This window comes from Papio anubis, chromosome 9 (genome assembly GCF_008728515.1).
Source record: "Papio anubis isolate 15944 chromosome 9, Panubis1.0, whole genome shotgun sequence".
Taxonomy (NCBI): Eukaryota; Metazoa; Chordata; class Mammalia; order Primates; family Cercopithecidae; genus Papio; species Papio anubis.
In genome coordinates, this window is record NC_044984.1 from 79,693,225 (window position 1) to 79,711,783 (window position 18,559).

Below are 18,559 nucleotides of genomic sequence, written 5' to 3' on the forward strand. Positions count from 1 at the left end.
GGATTCGAGGAAAAATTAGACATGGTCTCTACTTGGTAGAACTCAGAGTCCAATGAGAGAGTAAGGCATATAGCCAAAACTTTCAAAGGAATGCATAATGTATTACATTAGAGGCCTGATGAGAGTGTGATTGCAGTACAGAGGAGGGAGTGAAGAGATAGATAGGCCTGATCTAAATAGAATGACTTCATAGACATTGCATTTAAGCTAGGATTTGATGCATGGTAAGCATGGTAAGCATTAAGGGTATAATAAGCATTTCTAACGGTTTTTAATTAACTTTTTTATTGGCAGGCTCTATGTTTTGTTTATACAATATGTACATATTTTTATTGTATATGCAGTGTTTGGGGCACAGTAAAAATGACAGTGGTTCCATGATTGAGAAAAGATACGTTTGGGAAAGAAATTATGCCCCATCATGAGGGCATGCTGTAGAAAAGGAATTTTAGGCCAGGCACGGTGGTTCACACCTGTAATCCCAGCACGTTGGGAGGCCGAGGCGGGCGGATCACCTGAGGTCGGGAGCTCGAGACCAGCCTGATCAACATGAAGAAACCTTGTCTCTACTAAAAATTCAAAATTAGCTGGGCGTGGTGGTGCTTGCCTGTAATCCCAGCTACTCGGGAGGCTGAGGCAGGAGAATCGCTTGAACCAGGGAGGTGGAGGTTGCGGTGAGCCGAGATCGCGCCATTGCACTCCAGCCTGGGAAACAAGAGCAAAACTCCGTCTACAAAACAAACAAACAAACAAAAATCTAATGTTATTCTGAGGGCGGTAAAGATAATCAACTAAGTTTTTAAAGAAGGAACATGAAATATTCTGTGTTTTCTGAAGGTTCTCTTGTGCCAGAGGATCAATGTAGGAATGTCAAACTCATTAGAAAAGGTGATTTGTGGAAAGAGAAGTAAATTATACTGTTTTTGTATTTCAGTTCTTTTAGTAATGTCTTTTCAATATAGTGTGTATATTCAATATTAAACCTAGCCGAGAACTCAAACCTTAAACATCGATGTACTTGTCCGAACAGAAGGTTATACAGAGGAATTCCTCATGTTTATGTTTAGGTTGGTTGATTACAATGTTTCCTTATGCATGTTGCATTCCTGGAGTCCTATTGGGTATCAAATGCATTTTGCCATTGTCAATCTTCTATATTTTAATCCTTGAAATATGTGAATAGCATATGACGGATACATTTTGTACAATGAGTCCTGTATACACCTCCTTAAAGACCACAGCTGCACTTGCATCAATACTTGAAGTGAAATTGCAGGAAAATCTCTGAAATGAGGAAAACATAAAAAATTGAACAGTTTACATTTATAGAAAAAACACTTCATTTAGAAAAATATATGAATTACTTAAGACATATTGAAGTCAGAATTTGTATTATATTTTGCACATTTTATATAGTTATAGCATTTGCAAAATGTGTGATTCAATAAGATGATATGTTACCAACATATTGAGATTATTTTAAGGTATATACCAGCCTATATATTTTTAAATAATACGTAATGTATAAAACACTTTTCTATACATTCAGGTCAGTTGCTATGCATAAAATCATTGAAGTGGTAAAAGTGAAAATTATATTGCATCTTTATCACACAAACAACAGTTGAACAGTTATTTTATTGTAGTTAACCAATGAAATAAAACTAATCAGTATAAAAAATACTATGATATGACTTTTTATTCTAGAAAACATTATAGAGGAGCTTATTTTAATGGAAAAAAAGTGACTTTTTGGGGAAAGTGGTAGTTTACTATCTATGAAATAGAATTTCCTTCCTACTTGTTTCATTCTATAGGCCAACATGAAACGGAATAGTGAGATGAATTAGAATTTGTATGGTTTTGCTACTTATTAGCTATAGCCTTGAGCAAGTTGGTTAAACTCCCAAGTCTCTGTTTATGCATGTATAAGTTGAGAATCATGACAGCTAGTGTCAGGAGTTGTGTATATGTGTATATGAAGGAAATGATGCAAAGTCAATGCAATGAATAGGAGCCAATGATAGATGAAGAGAACTGTAATAGCATTGTGATTCCACTGTTAACAGCCTGCCACCCTCTCTCACAGAGATCCCATCTTGATATTTATCATCCTTTAGGTAGAACAAAATCTCACTTTCACAAAAACTTAGAACAAAAACATTTCAACGAAGGGCATCACATTGCATTTATTTTAATAAAAATCAACTTGGCCGGGCGCGGTGGCTCAAGCCTGTAATCCCAGCACTTTGGGGCCGAGGCGGGCGAATCACAGATCCCGGGGAGATCCAGAGACCATCTGGCTAACACAGTGAAACCCGTCTCTGCCTAAAAATACAAAAAAACTAGCCGGGCGATGTGGTGGAAACCTGTAGTCCCAGCTACTCGGGGAGGGAAGCTGAGGCAGGAAAGAATAAATGCCCGGGAGGCAGAGCTTGCAGAGTGAGAGCTGAGATCAAGCCACTGCACTCAGCCTGAGTGAAGCGAGACTCCGTCTCAAAAAAAAAAAAAAAATCAACTGATATATCAATGGAACAAGTTGTACTACAAAGACAAATCTGGGATATCAATTGGAAACAAAATTCCATGGAGATGGTGTAGTACAAAAAAATAGCAGTCTGAACTTGTTATCAAAGCTTCACATCAGATTGGCCTCATAACTTCACTGGTGCTTCATAATATTTATGCTCAAAGGTGATATTCTCTTTCGCCTCCAATATCTCCTCCAGCCTCACATCTTTCACTGTCCCATCCAAGAAGTTTACATCCATTAAATTATAAAGATCATTGTCCTGTATTTGAACTTGCTGATCACTTCTTTTTTTCTGCTTCTGTTTATAACCTTGGGTTCTATGATGCCAGGTTCTACTGACACTGCTCTGATCATCTATTCTTGATTCCTATCCTAAGCATTGTTTATCTGGTTATCCTTTAAATTTTTGTAATTCCCAGGATGTTATACCTTATATTTTCCTTATAATTTCTGGGTTACTGTATAAGTTTTATGATTTTAACCATCATCTACATGTTCATTACTGGAAATATATGCAACTTTATTAGTTTCCTATTGCTGTTGTATCAGCTACAAATGTAGTAGCTTAAATAACACAAATGTATTATCTTACAGTTCTTCATCCTTAATGATATAGCATAGATGCTATGTTCTCCAGAAACTTCCTTGACACCCACATTTTTGGATGGAAGTTTTTGTCATTTCCATAGAAAGTAAGCTTAGTCTTTTCAATGTGGTTCAACATTAAATTGAAATTATGTTCACCTATCTTGTTTCAAACCTTCCCAACTAAAAGTTAAATTTAATAAAGGACTGAAAGCAATCATTTTGTATCTCCAGCCAGGAACACAATGCCAAGCTTGGCTCCTCCAAGCTTGGCATTGTGTTCCTGGCTGGAGATACAAAATGATTGCAATAAGATTGCAATAAATACTTATTGGACTGACCTCAACACAATTTCCTTACCTATAAAAATAACATAATAATTCAGACCCCATATGGTTACCATGATGATTAAGTGAGGCAATATATGCAAAGCACCTGGCACATAGCGGGTACTTAATAAATGTTCATGTTCATCCTTTCACAGGGCCTTCCTTCACTGCATTGGTTCAGGCTTTCATCTTTTATCTTAATTGTCTCCAGTCAGGATTGCATTTTGGTTCTCAGTTCTTTGATAATTTTATGTATGTATTAACTTTCCATCCCTATCCAAACTGTAAACTCCTTCTGGACACAACTGCTTCTTATCCTTATTTCTAGCCTTATTACACCTTGGACAGAGGAGGTGTTCAATATACACTTTTTTAAGTTGACTGAGTACTCTCTGTATGTGTTCTATTATGTTACATTAAAAACAGCTCTAAAGCCAGGTCTCTATGACAGCAAACAAATCTCTGGCCAAGAAGTAAGCCAGTGCATAAAACATGCTGTCAACTTGGCTTTCATACTAACCTATGCAGGTGTGTCTCTGTTTAGGGAGTAGAATATTATGAAATATCAGTGCCAATTTAGTGTGGGGAGTGAAGAGAGTGTTGTGTATGTACATAACAGATAATCTGTAAAAACGCTAGCTTCACTGGCTGTACTTAAGCAGCATATGTACATGTGCACTGACTCTAGAACCATATGTTTTGCCATGACTTCACATAGTGTCACTCTATTTGATATATCCTAAACTCCACCAGGAATATGTCCTCTTTTAAGCTGATTCTTGTGTGACAATAATATTCTTCATTCATTAGTTGGATGCCAGAGTTGCAATATCAAAGATATTCTGGGAAGTGGTTCAGTTTACTGAGTGTGTTGGGAAAAAAATGGGTATTCAGGGTTTAGATGGGGATGAGCTAAAGGCTATCCCAATAATATATTATAAAGAATAAGAGCACAGACTCTTGAACCAGACTACCTGAGCTTTATTTCTGATATTGTCTCTTGCTGTGGGATGCAAATTTGTTCAGGTTATTCGAGCATTGGAGAAGTATTTATTCAGTGCCTAATATTTTCCAGACCAAGAAAGAGTAGTAAACAACACAAAGTTTCCTTCGGTCATGGAGCTTACATTCTAATGGAAGGCAAACAATAGACAACAACAACAAAAGTATGTAGAGTACTATATGATGAAATATTTTGGGAAAAATGGAAGAGAAACAAGGAAGATGGATAAAGAGTGCAAGGTAAATAAGTTTGAATTTAACAGGGGTGCCAGGGAAGGCCTTATTGAAAAGATGGAATGTGAAAAAATGACCTTAAGGGAGAGAGGGAGAACCTTCTGCAGGCATTGCATAGAGTGGTTGCTAAGAAAGGAATAGTAATTAGAAAACTGAGCAACCTAAAAGAAGAAGAAGATGGAACATTTATAGGCGCTTTAGGCAATTTCCAGGACTTTGGTTTTATTCTGAGTGATTTGGAAAGCTATGCAAATGTTTTGACAGAGGAGTGGCTTATGTGCTAACAGTAGAATGAAGTGGCAAGAGGGCAGAGAAGCAGACCAGTTAGAAGCCTATTGCAAAAATTTAACCAAGAGTTTAAAATGGGACTTTGACTAGAAGGTAGCAATGGTGATATAAGAGGTTAGATTTGAGGATATATGTTTGAAAACAGAGCTAATAGGCTTTGTGGATGAATAGCTTGTAGGGAATGAGAGAACACAGTCAAGGATACTCAAAGATTTGGGGCATGATTAAATAGGAAGATAGAATCACCATTAAGTGAGAGAAGGCTATGGAGCACAGAAGCTAGCTCAGTTTTTGGTGTTTGGAAAGCCTGTGAAACATATGAATCCAAGACACTGAGATATATGAATCTTAAGATCAGAGCAAAAAGTCCAAATCAGTCATATGCATAATTAAATCTGTTAAGCAAAAAGTTAGTACTATATTTAAAGCCTTAATATTAGATGAGATTAGCAAGTGGGTAGGTGTATGTACAAAAGTTAAGAGTCCGTAAGGTGTACTGTGATAAGAGCTAAGTCAATGGTTCATTGTGATGATTTAATAAGTTATATATGTAAAATTCTTAGGGCATTATCTGATACATAGCAATTCTTCAATAACTATCAGATGTGCTAGTTTTCTTTGAAACACAATAGAATGAGACAGGCTTGTTCAGATATTATGTATCATAAATTATATTATTAAATAAAGACTCAATATTATCTGACACAAACTCACTTCTCACATATCTTCTTCTCTAAAGCCAATTTTTCTATAGTAGTCTCCTATAATAAATTAAAATAATTGAGTAGTATTGGAATTAGAGTTGAGCACTGATTTCATCTGTTCCAACCTTTCTTCCAGTATGAACTATAATAGCATTTGTTTAGTGTTTTATTCTTCTATGTTGCATGTCTCTCGCATTTCACTTATCTCCAAATGTTATAATTTGTTTGGGTGTTTTACCCACTATACTATGAAAACCTTGAGGAAAGGGATGTCTTATTTATTTTTATAATACCAGCCTGAAACCCCGACACTACTCAATAAATATTTGGTGAATGTAGAATGAATAGGTAGATAGTATATGCTAGACATTGCATTAGGGTTCTTTGATAGTTTTTTTTTTTAATTTATGCAATCCCTACAAGAGTCTACCAAGACTAATATTAATAATCCCATTTAAAAGATTTAACAATGTCTTCACAGACACTAATGGATATGCTTACTGTAACAACCTAGTTAGCTGCAGTGCTTCTATTATACCACAGGGATACACTATGGCCCAAGTGTTCCCTGCCCTTTCCAAAAGTTGTTTCCAATGCAAAAGTTACTTTTGTAATATTTATGAAAGATAATCATAGATCATTCACCGGAAAATATTAAAAAATGGAAAGATCATTAATTATAAAAAAAACCTATGCTATTATTATTACAACCTTGATTGCTAGCATCCCTTAAATATATTGAGCCAAAAGAAGACAATTGTAATAATATAGAAATGTATGCTTCATATATATGAATATATATTATATGTAACAGTATATATGATTTTTGAACAATCATAAACCTACCGGGAAGTTAAAAGCACACAGCACACAGAATATTTTCCCTGAACTCTCAAACACTTTAATATGCATTTCTTACGTTCTCCTAAATAAACAAAGTATTAGCATTGCAATCAGGAAATTAACATAGGCATATTGTTCCAGTTTCATTCTCAGTCCCTATTCAAATTTCACCAGTTGTCTCAACAATGTCCATAACAACCAAATAATCCAGTTCAGAATCATGTGCTACATTTGCTTTTCATATCACTTTAGTCTTTTTCAACATGGAACAATTCCTCAGTTGCTCCTTGACTTTCATGATTATGGGACTTGAAGATTTAAAGCCATTTTCTGTGTTGAATATCTCTCAAAATTGGTTTGTTTAATCTTTCCCAATGATTAGACTCAAGTTGTGCTTCATTGAAATGCCACTGCATTCTTCTCATTGCATTCTACTAGGTGACATGTAATTTCAGTCTCATGCTAATGATTTTAATTACTTGATTAAGGTAGGCTTCTCCACTGCAAAGTTAATATGTATGTTAATAATACATATTTATAGCAATAATAGGTATTTTGTGCCTATTAGGTGTATTAGTCCATTCTCACACTGCTATAAAGATATACTGCCTGGGACTGGGCAACTTATAAACAAAAAAGGTTTAATTGACTTACAGTTCTGCATGGCTAGGGAGGTCTCAGGAAACTTATAATCATGGCAGAAGGTGAAAGGGAAGCAAGGTACATCTTACATGGCATCAGGAGAGAGAGAGCAAAGGAGAAGTGCCACACTTTAAAACCATGAGATACCATGAGAACTGATTCACTGTCAGGAGAACAGCATGGGAGAAACTGACCCCGTAATCAGATCCCCTCCCACCAGGTCTCCCCAGCAAAACACGGAGATGACAATTCAAGATGATATTTGGGTGGGGACACAGAACCAAATTATGTCATACGTCAATACCCCATTCCTCAACAAACTTTCAATTAATTTATCTCATTATAACGATTTGGTCTTAGGGTTTTTTTTATTATTATTTCCAATTGGCTATAATCTTTCATTCATTATTTTTAATGCCCAAATTGTTACAGATTTGACACTGGAAGCCCCTTTCAAACAGACTTCTGTGTCTTTTTGACATGTACTCATCATTGAGGAGCACCTCCTGCTTTCTGCTAGATGAAAATGTTTTAGGCTTATTTTGTATTTTTCCTACCGTGACCTGGAAAAACAAAGAGAAGTGAACCAGCAAGTAACATTTTTAAAGGTCAAAATGTACATGCTTTTTTTCAATTTTATTTTCAAAACACCCTTTATAAAATGTTTTTCTTTATTCTTGTTGTGTACTTGAAATTTAATTGCAAAAATGTATAAGTCACTGCCTTTGATAAATTCAAACTTCCGGCAGATGACAGGCACAGAACCAGTCCACAGAGATTTTTTTTTTTTTTGTTCATCACAATTGCTACTTTGTGTATATAATTGCACTGTTTATCTAAACAAAAAGCAAAGAATTTTAGGTCTCAAAAGGTCCTATATGATTCAAGCCCTCTCCCATTATAGACACTGTTCTGTGAATTCTTGGCTAAATGTGACTCAAAGTTTCCTTGAACCATCACAGAGACAACTTCACTATTTTTTGAGATCCCCTTCTCCATGTTAGATAATTCAGACTTTCTAGAATTGAATCAAATGCATATTTGCCAGGCTTCTACCCATTAGTAGTAGTTCTACATGTTGATGCAAGACCAAAAAAAAAAAAAAAAAATCACATTTTCTACATGATAGCCATTCAAATCTTAGAGAAAGCTTTGATTCCTGCCTCACTAGTCTTCAAGTTATACTTGCAACTGGCGAAGCATATCAAATTTCCTCATTCTTCACAGTACATGTTTCCTTGGTCCTTTATTTCATTATATCATAAAAGTATATTAATCTGCTAAAAGGATAGAACATACTTTTAAGACTTTAAACTATTTGAATTTAATAATATAAAATCATTCTCTTATATGTAGGATAACTAAGAAACAGTCTGCTTTATTTCAATGAAAATTAATCTCAAGGAAAATTGGGACCCATCTTGCTACAAATTCAGAAATTTCTTGGGCTGCTCCTGACATGCACTGGAAAGTCTACAGTCTAGTATCACTATATGGATACACTGCAACAATAACTTTTTTAGTATTTTAATAATGCATTGCATTTCCAATAGTTTATTTGTTTTATATATGAGCCTATTATTTTTCAAATATTATGTTGAATGTTAAAAGTTCATCTTGAAAGAAATTTTTAATTTTAAGTCAATTCCCAGACATAGGTGAAGAAGGAAAACTGAAAACATTTCTGAGCACTAGAAGAACTTTAATTAAAGTCCAGACCCAAGAGCCCGCCGTTGAGAAGAGCTTACTCCTGATCCCTAATTTGAAGCCTTGGGATTTTAGAAAAAAAACGTTATTCAATTCCACTGTCATGGAGGTCCAGAGGGTGCCTGCAAATTATGGTGAGAAAAACATTGGGAGAACATATCAAAATGTCACAAAACAATTCTCAGTGTGAGCAAGTACCTACCAGATATCTAAATGGTTTTTAGAAGAAAATACCTCTAGGAAAACTCAGTGACATCAGTTTATGACTTTCTCTAAACCAGAGAGCCTCAAGTAATTATGAGAAAACAGTAGATTGTACTCTAAGCTCTGATTTGAGTAATGACTTTTGAAACGGCGATTGAGAAATAATTGCACCCTTCTGAGTTTCTCTGACTAAAATGTAATGAATATTGGTGAGACTATGCCACAGTTTTTACTAACGTAACATAGTAAATTGTATTCATGATGTGTAGTTTTATGTTTATGAGTTTTTAAATTGGCTCCTGACCTCTAGGTTAGAAAATATAGAGAGAAATAGAAGGAGAAAAAAATAGTTGCATTTCTATGAGAAGAATACAAAACAATGATAAAAAATTAAAACCTATCAGTGGCATTGCTGCTCTAAACAATTCGTGTTGGTTATTCTGTCTCAAAAACGGAGACGGAAAAAGATGCATCATTCTAGTGTCCTATAAAGATAACTTCTAAAGACAGATGTGGAGTATATAACTCAGTTATTTTTTCAAGAAAAAATGAAGACCCTAGTCTTTTCAGGTGAGCAAGCAAAACACTAGCATTTATGTATATACCTTCTTCAGATTTTTCAACACATTTTAATATATTTTGTATTTCTTTTCCTTTTTAAATGATGCTTTTACTTAAAGAAGATTGCCTCCTAAATTAAAGAATGTCTTCTCAAAATGATAGCATGTTTGTCAATGCAGAGAGTATGGTAGTCAGACACTGGTTATTTCATTTTACCATTATTAACTATGTAATTTAATTTTATACTTTTGATAGCTGTGATTAAAAGTTTTTTTATTTTAAATAATTAATTCTTAGGTAGGAATAAAGCTTCTCTTAGTTTACTCCATATAAAATAATTTAATAGACTAATATATCTCCCTACTTTCTGTTTAGGTTATTTAAATTTGGCAAAGGAAATAAAAATATATATTTTAGCATATTTTATAATGAACATTAATATCTTTCTGACTAAAGAATAATATTCCAAAATTGTCCTTATAAAGCTAAAACACAATAACAGAAATGTCAGTATCATGACCGACAATAAAAACAGAATAGATATGTAGTAGCTTGCTTCAAGAGCTACTCTTAAATAGTCTATTGCAAAATAATGGGACAATTTTTATCTAATTATTGAGCCAACTAAATCCTCTTATAGTGAAAGATCCCATAGATAAATATTTGAAATTTACATTTTTACAAATTTTACAATTTCTGTATTTGCGAATTTCCACCTCCATTGAAAGTACATGACTTTTCAATATAAAGAATTTCAAAGATTTGAAATAAATGTATTATACTAATGATCAGAGAAAAGTAAAAATTCTAAACATCCTCTAAAATCCTTTTGTGAAAAAGGAGCAGCTTCTTTGGAATAACTATTTTTCTTATTAGTAATTTATCTATAATTTTAGTAGCTTGAATTTAATTCCAAAATGTATCATATAGTTTTAAAAAATCCAATGTAATTATAGAAACTTGATATAGTGACTTTTGTTCTGAGTGATTAGAACTATACTGAAAGCAACTTTTAAAATTTCATGGATTTACAGTTTAGTGCGATTTGTTTTAAGTGCCCAGTTCTGCTGTATGTCTCCTGCCATTTGTGTGCCGGAGACATTCTGCTTTTCTCCCCTAATGAAGTGCATTAGTCAAGAGCTCAGTGACCTCTGACAAGGCTCAGTATGGGATTATAGCCTGACAGGAGGCAGCTGGAAGAAATAGTTGACAATTCACACTTAAAGTAATCCCTGAAAATTGCATGTCAGTTATGAGGAGGTGACAGTGTGGCTCCCTTGTGGAGAGAAAAAAAAAAAAAAAAAAAAAAAAAAAAGGGTAATAAAAGATATTTCAAGTAGAGTTTTTGGACCCTAACTATAGTTTCTGAATTAAGGCTAAATTATCAAGTTCTCTAAGCACCAGTCAATAGGAAGAACATTTTCATGAATAGATTCAATCTGCAATACTATTTCAAGCAGCTACCACTTTTAGTCCGTTGATAGAAAACTCATTTAGTCAATGGATTATCTATAACTGACTAACTTCTTTAATAGAGTTTTAACACATCTTACATGTAAAAACATTATCGGAGAGGCTCACAGAGAATGACAGTTGTAAGCAGAAATATAAAATGATCATTTTCTGTAAAAATTATAGCAAGAAATCAATAATACAGATTTTTATATGTTGACTTGTATTTTTCTAACACGCTATTTTATTTAAAATGTGTTTTTTTCAAACAATAACTGCTCCACTATAATTTTGTTTAAAATCCCATTAATTTGTCCACTTAATGGCAAAAATATTTTGCAAAATAACTTTCAAAGATTACATATTTATCATAGTAAATACGTTGTTATATGGAATTATTATATATTACATTATAACTTATTACACAATAATTGAATAGCACGCCTATATTTTAAAAATACAGATACTTTTTTAGTAACTTTTTTTTCTGTCTACTTCCCAGAATATCAGATGTTTCCTTTTGATCTCTGTTATTATTTTCTTGCAGTTGTGATTAAAATACTTCCCATAGAGAAATGAAAACATCAGAATGGACTTTCTTTGGAAAACACACTGTTTGTTCTGTAACTTCGGATTTTCACTATGCACAATATGTGATGATTGACTTACACCCAGCAGGCACTCAATAAATGTGTGATGGGTTAAATTGAAAAAACATAGTATTACTCTCACAATTGTTCAACATTTCTATAAAATACAGTTTTCCTAGACCATTCAACAAATATTGTCTGATATCCATTATGTGATAACCCCTCTGCTGAATGTAAAATTCATTTTTTTTTGGTCCATAAAACTGTTTTCACTTTCTGCTCAACTCATAGTTTAACCTATTCATTCGTTTATACATGTACAGTGCATTTTAAGAACAGTTAAGTTAGTAAGTCTATACTTAATTTAATCCCTGGCTCTTTGTACCATTTATTGTTTAGAGATAGATAGATTGACCCACCTTCCAAACAAGCAAACGCGTCATGTTTCTAATTCTTCCCTTTTTTTCCTACCTGTAAAACTAATGTCGAATTTACGCATCTTCTTTGAACATTTACACTTTCAGAGTTTATTAGAGAACATTTTTTATTATGACCCTTATGAATGCCTACCATAATTTAGGCTAAACATCCACAAGCTGGTTTGCATATTTTTACGTTGTGAAGGTGACAAAAAGGTAAGCGGTAGAGTATCTGCTCAAACATCAAAAAGGAACTCCTAAATTCTTTCTCAGCTGCTTAACTTTGGGATGTGATAACTGCTTGAGTGTAGAGAGAATTTAGATTCCAGCAATAATAGAATGGCAGGACTGACTGTGCAGCAGCTGTGGAATAACACAGCAGGTTGAATGGTCTCATGGGTCTCCTAGGGCATGTGTATTAAGAGTTTCTGATTTAGACCATGTGTCTCTTAGGTAAGAGAACTACTTGTTAGATGATCAAATTCAGAGTAGTTATCTTTGGTTCAATATTACTCAAGGGGATGGCAAAAATCTTGCTAAATTTAGCTTTTTCACTTCCTCGTTCTTAATTGATATTCTATTGAACAACATTAGCTAGAGGAATATCTGTTCTTTATTTATTGAGAACAACATTATACCTATACTTGAGAAATTAATCCTTGAAGTTTTATAGCTGCACACACACCGACTCACACCCATTCACAGTATTTCTTCTGCAGTTGTAGGTGTCGTTCCAAACTGGTTGTTGGTTGTGACATTTAGGCAATAAAAAAATACAAAAAGAGACTTTCAGATATACGGAGTTGTATTAAATAAAAATTAAATTGACATCTAAAAGCTGCTCAGAATACCACATAGGCTTTTTAGCTACTGTTTTATAGTCTTTTTATTCCTTTTCTATCTTTACTTTAAAAATGTGTATGTACCTTTGATTGCTTTGCTCTATCATGCAAAGTATCAATAAACTTATAAAATCTAGCTTTAAAATTTTAAGTTTCAAATTTTATTTTCAGTGGACACATTTTTCCTCTTAGCTATGGTACAATGTCCAGTAGTTTAATCACTCAGAGGTGAGTACATGTCTTCCAAAATGTACTCAGCACCTAAAGGCTTAGAATATGTTCTTCAAACTGCTGCCATAGAACATCTCAGAAAACAGGACTGCCTGGGCATCTCAGAATGACACACTTGCTTTCACCTGAAACCAGCTATTATTTCATTTTGCTTGCTCAATTATTCTGATTTTATAGAATCCATGACACTCAGTGCAGCAAAATCATAATTAGAAGTTCTTATATATAACATTGATTATTTCATGCCATGTCTTTATTGAAATAAAAAATATATATATATTTGTTGTTTGTTATCAGATGTCAGTAGTTCCTAGGTAGAATTTCTTTGGTGTCCTTTCTGCATTTCAAACTCGTAAAGGTAATCAGAGTTGATATTGATATTTAACCTCACAGTATATACAGCACCAGTTTGTGTTTTTAAACTCATGTTCAGCATGTGATAAATAAGTCAATTACCATGTATCTCATGGGGAACTAGAAATAAAGAATGCTGCATTCTTCCAGATAATGAAGCCTCAAGATGAAAGACTTTTTAAATTCTGTGCAGTCTAGTGTCTAGTACAATGCAAACATAGAGTAATGCTTAATAAATGTTTATAGAATGGTTAATTGTTGAAGAAGAGCCTAGATAGTTGTTGAGAAATTATGACTTATAAGAAATATGTCATCTTAAATCCACCAGCTTTCCATAATCTCAGATGTTGCTGCTATTCTCAGGTATTTACCTTCTGAAACTTATACTATTCCTACTCCCTACTGTGCTCTACAATATGACTTTAGGGAATGTTTCCATTATTTAATTAATGGAAAGCCCCATTGTTCTATATGTTTCAGATTGAGTATAGACTATATTATCCGATTTGAAGCCTGACCAACCTGATAAAATTGCCAATTTATTCAAAATTATCCATAAGCCATTTTGCTTGAGCTAATATAGGCAATAGATAGTATATGAAGATTTTTCTTTCTCAGATGGAAGAAAAATGAGTGTCTTAGATGGAAGAAAAAATACATAGTATTTTGACGTTCAACTCTGAAAAAATGAATAAAGCAGAGAAAATTCCATGAAATTGTATTGAAGAATTGTTTTGCAGGCATGACTTTATCTGATAAAAGATTCAATACCTTTTGATCAGACTCTCAAATGGTTTTCTGATACTTCCCTTTTCACCATACAAATCTTTGATGTTGTAACCTTCTGAAGAAGCAGAGAAGCATAAGCACTTTTAGCATAAGGTGCAAAGTGAGGACAGCTCCCATATTTAAGTGAGGGTAGGATGTGTTTTAAAAATGTGACATGATTTGCGATGGCTGGAGCACAGGGTGCAACAGAGAATATCTGGATATGAGGCTTTAGAGGAAGTGGGGGAGATATTGTGAAAGGCCATGTGGTTTAGGCTAATGAATTTAAACTGTATCCTGTGACCAGTAAGGGGACATTACAAATTTTAAAGCAAAGAGTAACAGTGGGTTTATTTTTAAATGAAGATAAGAGTGGGAGGTGCCTTGTCATGGGCATGGCTGGAAGCAGGTAACAATCTGTAAGAAGGAGCTGTAATAGTTTAAGATATGATGAGCAGGATGATGAGCAGTTTAACTAAAGGAGTCTCATCGTGTGTAAGAATAGCCCCTAAAGTAAAAGGGAGAGTCCAGGACTGGTAATAATCCTTGGTAAGAACAAGAAAGCAAGTTGGCTCAGGAAAGACAGGAAGAAAACTTAGAGAGGTAGGGGAACGGGGTGAAAGAAATGTGATGAAATCTAAAGGAAGCATTTTCACATTTTCTGACACACAGAAAACAATAAATGTTAAACAAATTACTGAATGTTCGCCTTAGGAGTATCAAATGTCTTAGAGAGGTCAGCTTGGTTAAGGACTTACAATAACTAAAGTCAATTACAAGGTCACCGGTGACTTATCTGAAAGCAAATACAACAGATTTGTGAGGGCAGAAGTCATATTTTAGAATAATGAAGAGTGAATTTGAGCTGAGGAAGCTTTTATGATGATTATGAACATCTCTTTTAAGAAGTTTGGCTAGGAAGAAAATAGTTTGATTCAGTAAATATTTATCGATCATTCATTTTGTGGCAGGTTCTGTGCAAAGCAGTATGTTCCCCAGTGGAGCTTAAAGTCTGGTGCAGAAAGCAGACATTTAACAGGTAAGCTGAGTGTTCAGAAAGGCTAAGCACAAGATGATATAGGCAATAAAGCTGAGCTACTGTAGATTAAGGCAGACCTTTCTAAAGCAGAGACAACTAAGGAATGTGGGAATTTGCCAGGCAAAGTTGGTTGGGGGGCGGGGGGTTAGTCGGAAAAAAGAAAGAATATTACCGGCTACATAACTGAAACTTTGCAACAGTCGAATTGTTCATAGAGTTGATAACACTGTATTGTGCACTTAAAATTTTGTTAAGACAGCAGATCTCACATTGTCTTCTTACCAAGGTGATAATAATAATAAAATAATAAAAATATTACTGGTTGAAGAATATGTAAAGAGATGGAAACATAAAACATCACAGAGTTTTACAACTGTAAAATAGATTATAGATATAACTAGATATGTCTAAATCTAAAATAGATTTAGATATAACTTTCATGAACTTACGTTATTTAAGAAATAGAACATTATCAATAATTTTGAAGCTTTCTGTGTATCTCTTCCTATGTATCCCTTGCTTTTTCATCAATATACACATTGAAAAAATATAGTCTATATATAAACTATATACACATACTATATATTAAATACGTATTAAACATATAGCTAGTGTTATAAATTTTGTGTATATTATTTACTTGTACTTGATATCATATGTGCATATGTATTTAATTTACATATTGTTAAATTTTGTTAGTTTAAAATTGTACGTAAATGTAATGATATTACATATATTATCTCATGACATTCTTCACTCAATATGACGTTTTGAGAGTTCACCCATGTTGACTGTTAAGGCTGAGATAAATTTTTATTATTGTGCAGTTGTCCAACTTAAGAGATATCACAATTCATTTATCCATCTCCTAGAGATTTAAATTGTTCTCATAATTTTGCTTTGCCAACAACATATCTGTAAACATTCTTGTATGTCACCTGTTTCACAAGTTTGAATGTTTTTCTGGGGCATTTCTCTAAAAATTCTGAGTCATTGGTTATGGAGATGTTTGGCATTGTTGCATAATGTCAAATTGTGTCTGAAGATCTTAGAGTTTCTGAAGATCTTGAAGCAGTCAGGATTGTTGAAACAGAGAGAGAAACAGGATGATGGGTTATAAGAAGATATCAAAGAAAAAATTGTTAGTTTGCATGTGTGTTTGTTAATTTGTGTGTTTTCAGCATAGGGAGCATATGAGCACATTTATGAAAGCACATGGAAGGAAATCAGTGGATGGAGAGATTTTGAAGATAAAAGTGAGAGACAGCATAATTAATGGCACAAGTTTCCAAGGAGTGGGGAAAATGAGTTCAAGATCATAAGGGAGAGGGGAAAGAACTGAGAATAAAAACAGGGTCTTCTAATTACACTGCCCAGTGTTTCTTCACACTTGCTAAAGCTGGTTAAGAAACAATAGCAGCGCAATGTAAAAGTAAATGCATTATTCTTTTATTGTTTGAAACAAATTATGTTTCTAATATAGTAGGATGTGTGTTTTATTTTATTTTTTCATGTACCAATTCAAGTTAATGGAGAAAAGAGTCTGAAGACCATGAGCACAATGTAAACTCTCCTCTTGGAGCTATCCATTGAAAAATTCCTCTCAAAAATCATTCTAGTCACCATTTTCCACAAGCATTAAGACGACTCAACTGACTTTTGTTAGTAAAAAAGCTATATTCTTCAAAAGACTATGTGTCTGGTTTAATATTTTTTCGTATGTTATTGCTTTTATTACAAAAATGGTTAAGGTGTCTTGATCATTACATTGAGTGTTGCCAATACACAAGGACCAAATTGGTAAATGTTAAATGTTTAACATCTGAGATTTGTCTATGAACAGCTATTCAACTCCGCTAGAACGACTGTGTCAATTAATCGACCACTCATGAGGAAGTGTGCGTGGTGGATTTTCAAATTTTTTTTTTGGCAAAAATATGTCTTTTTTTGTATGTATTTATACATGCAAATATTTGTATTTGAAAGATGATATTTGTATTATCTTTCAAAAGTATTTTTAAATTGTTTAAATGCTTAGATCTTTTGGGAAAGCTATTGTTACTGAAGCTAGAATATGAGTTTCAGGATTCTACCTTTTGCTCCAAGAGATAGCTTTCGAAGAGTCATTTAAAAAATGTGCTGATAGGTAAAAATCAGTCAAAGGAAGGATAAACGTTTCCAGGCTTTCTCAACTGTTCGTATCTAGGCTAGACAAGTCTATCTCGGCTTATTGTTATTCCAGTCTGACTAATTTTCCTTGTATTTAATGACTCTGTTACATGTGTCTGCTTTATGTTTCACAAACACTTTATCATCTGCTTATTTCATCATAAAGGAACTTTTGTTTACAGATTAAGTTTAATATGTATGGGTTGCGTCTTTACTATTTAATATCCCTGGAGGATAATCTCACTGGAAAATACTTCCTGTTTTCCTTCCCCCACAGTCAATATTCATGTCTCATTTTTGTTGCTATCTGAGGTCAAAGCAGCCAAAATCCTGCCTTCATGTTGGCTTTAACTTTAGTTAAAAGCAGGCAGCTATATGTTTGGGAAGCCCTGTATAATTTATACGGTGTGGGTAATATCTTGAACACTCTGCAGGAAAAAGGAAGGTCTCACTATAATATAACACCTTTATATCTCTATGAGGTCATCAGAATCATATGTGCATTTATTCCTTTGGAAAAACATGACCATGTGAGTAGCATATAAAACTGGACATGATTTTTCCATTGCTGCCAGCTCTAAGGTCACAAACAACTCTAACCTCAGCTGGAAAGATACTACTTTGTTTCTTACGGTCTTTTAAGAGTAAGAGTTTCCATTTTCTTTATAACTCAGTCCACATCAAAAAAGATTTGTGACTGCTATTTGTAAGAGAGTATTTTAGCTTCTGGCCAAAACTCCTGGTTTTTATACAGGTTAGGTTTCAACATCTATTCTGCCATTTGCTCCCAGTGGGGTACAAATAACCACAATACCTATGAAATGGCATTTCTAAAGCTCACTTCTCCACTCCATATATATTCTTGAAAATAGTTATAAGAGAAAAATTGAAGTTATACAAAATACATCTGTCTGGATTTATAGTGGAATTTTGCAAAAAATCATCTTGTAAACTGAAACGTTATAATCTGGCCTCCCCACACTAGCTACTAATAACCTGCTTCATCTGTCTTATGTCTGAGAGCTAAGCTTAACTCAGAGGTGGGGCAACCTTTCCAACTCAG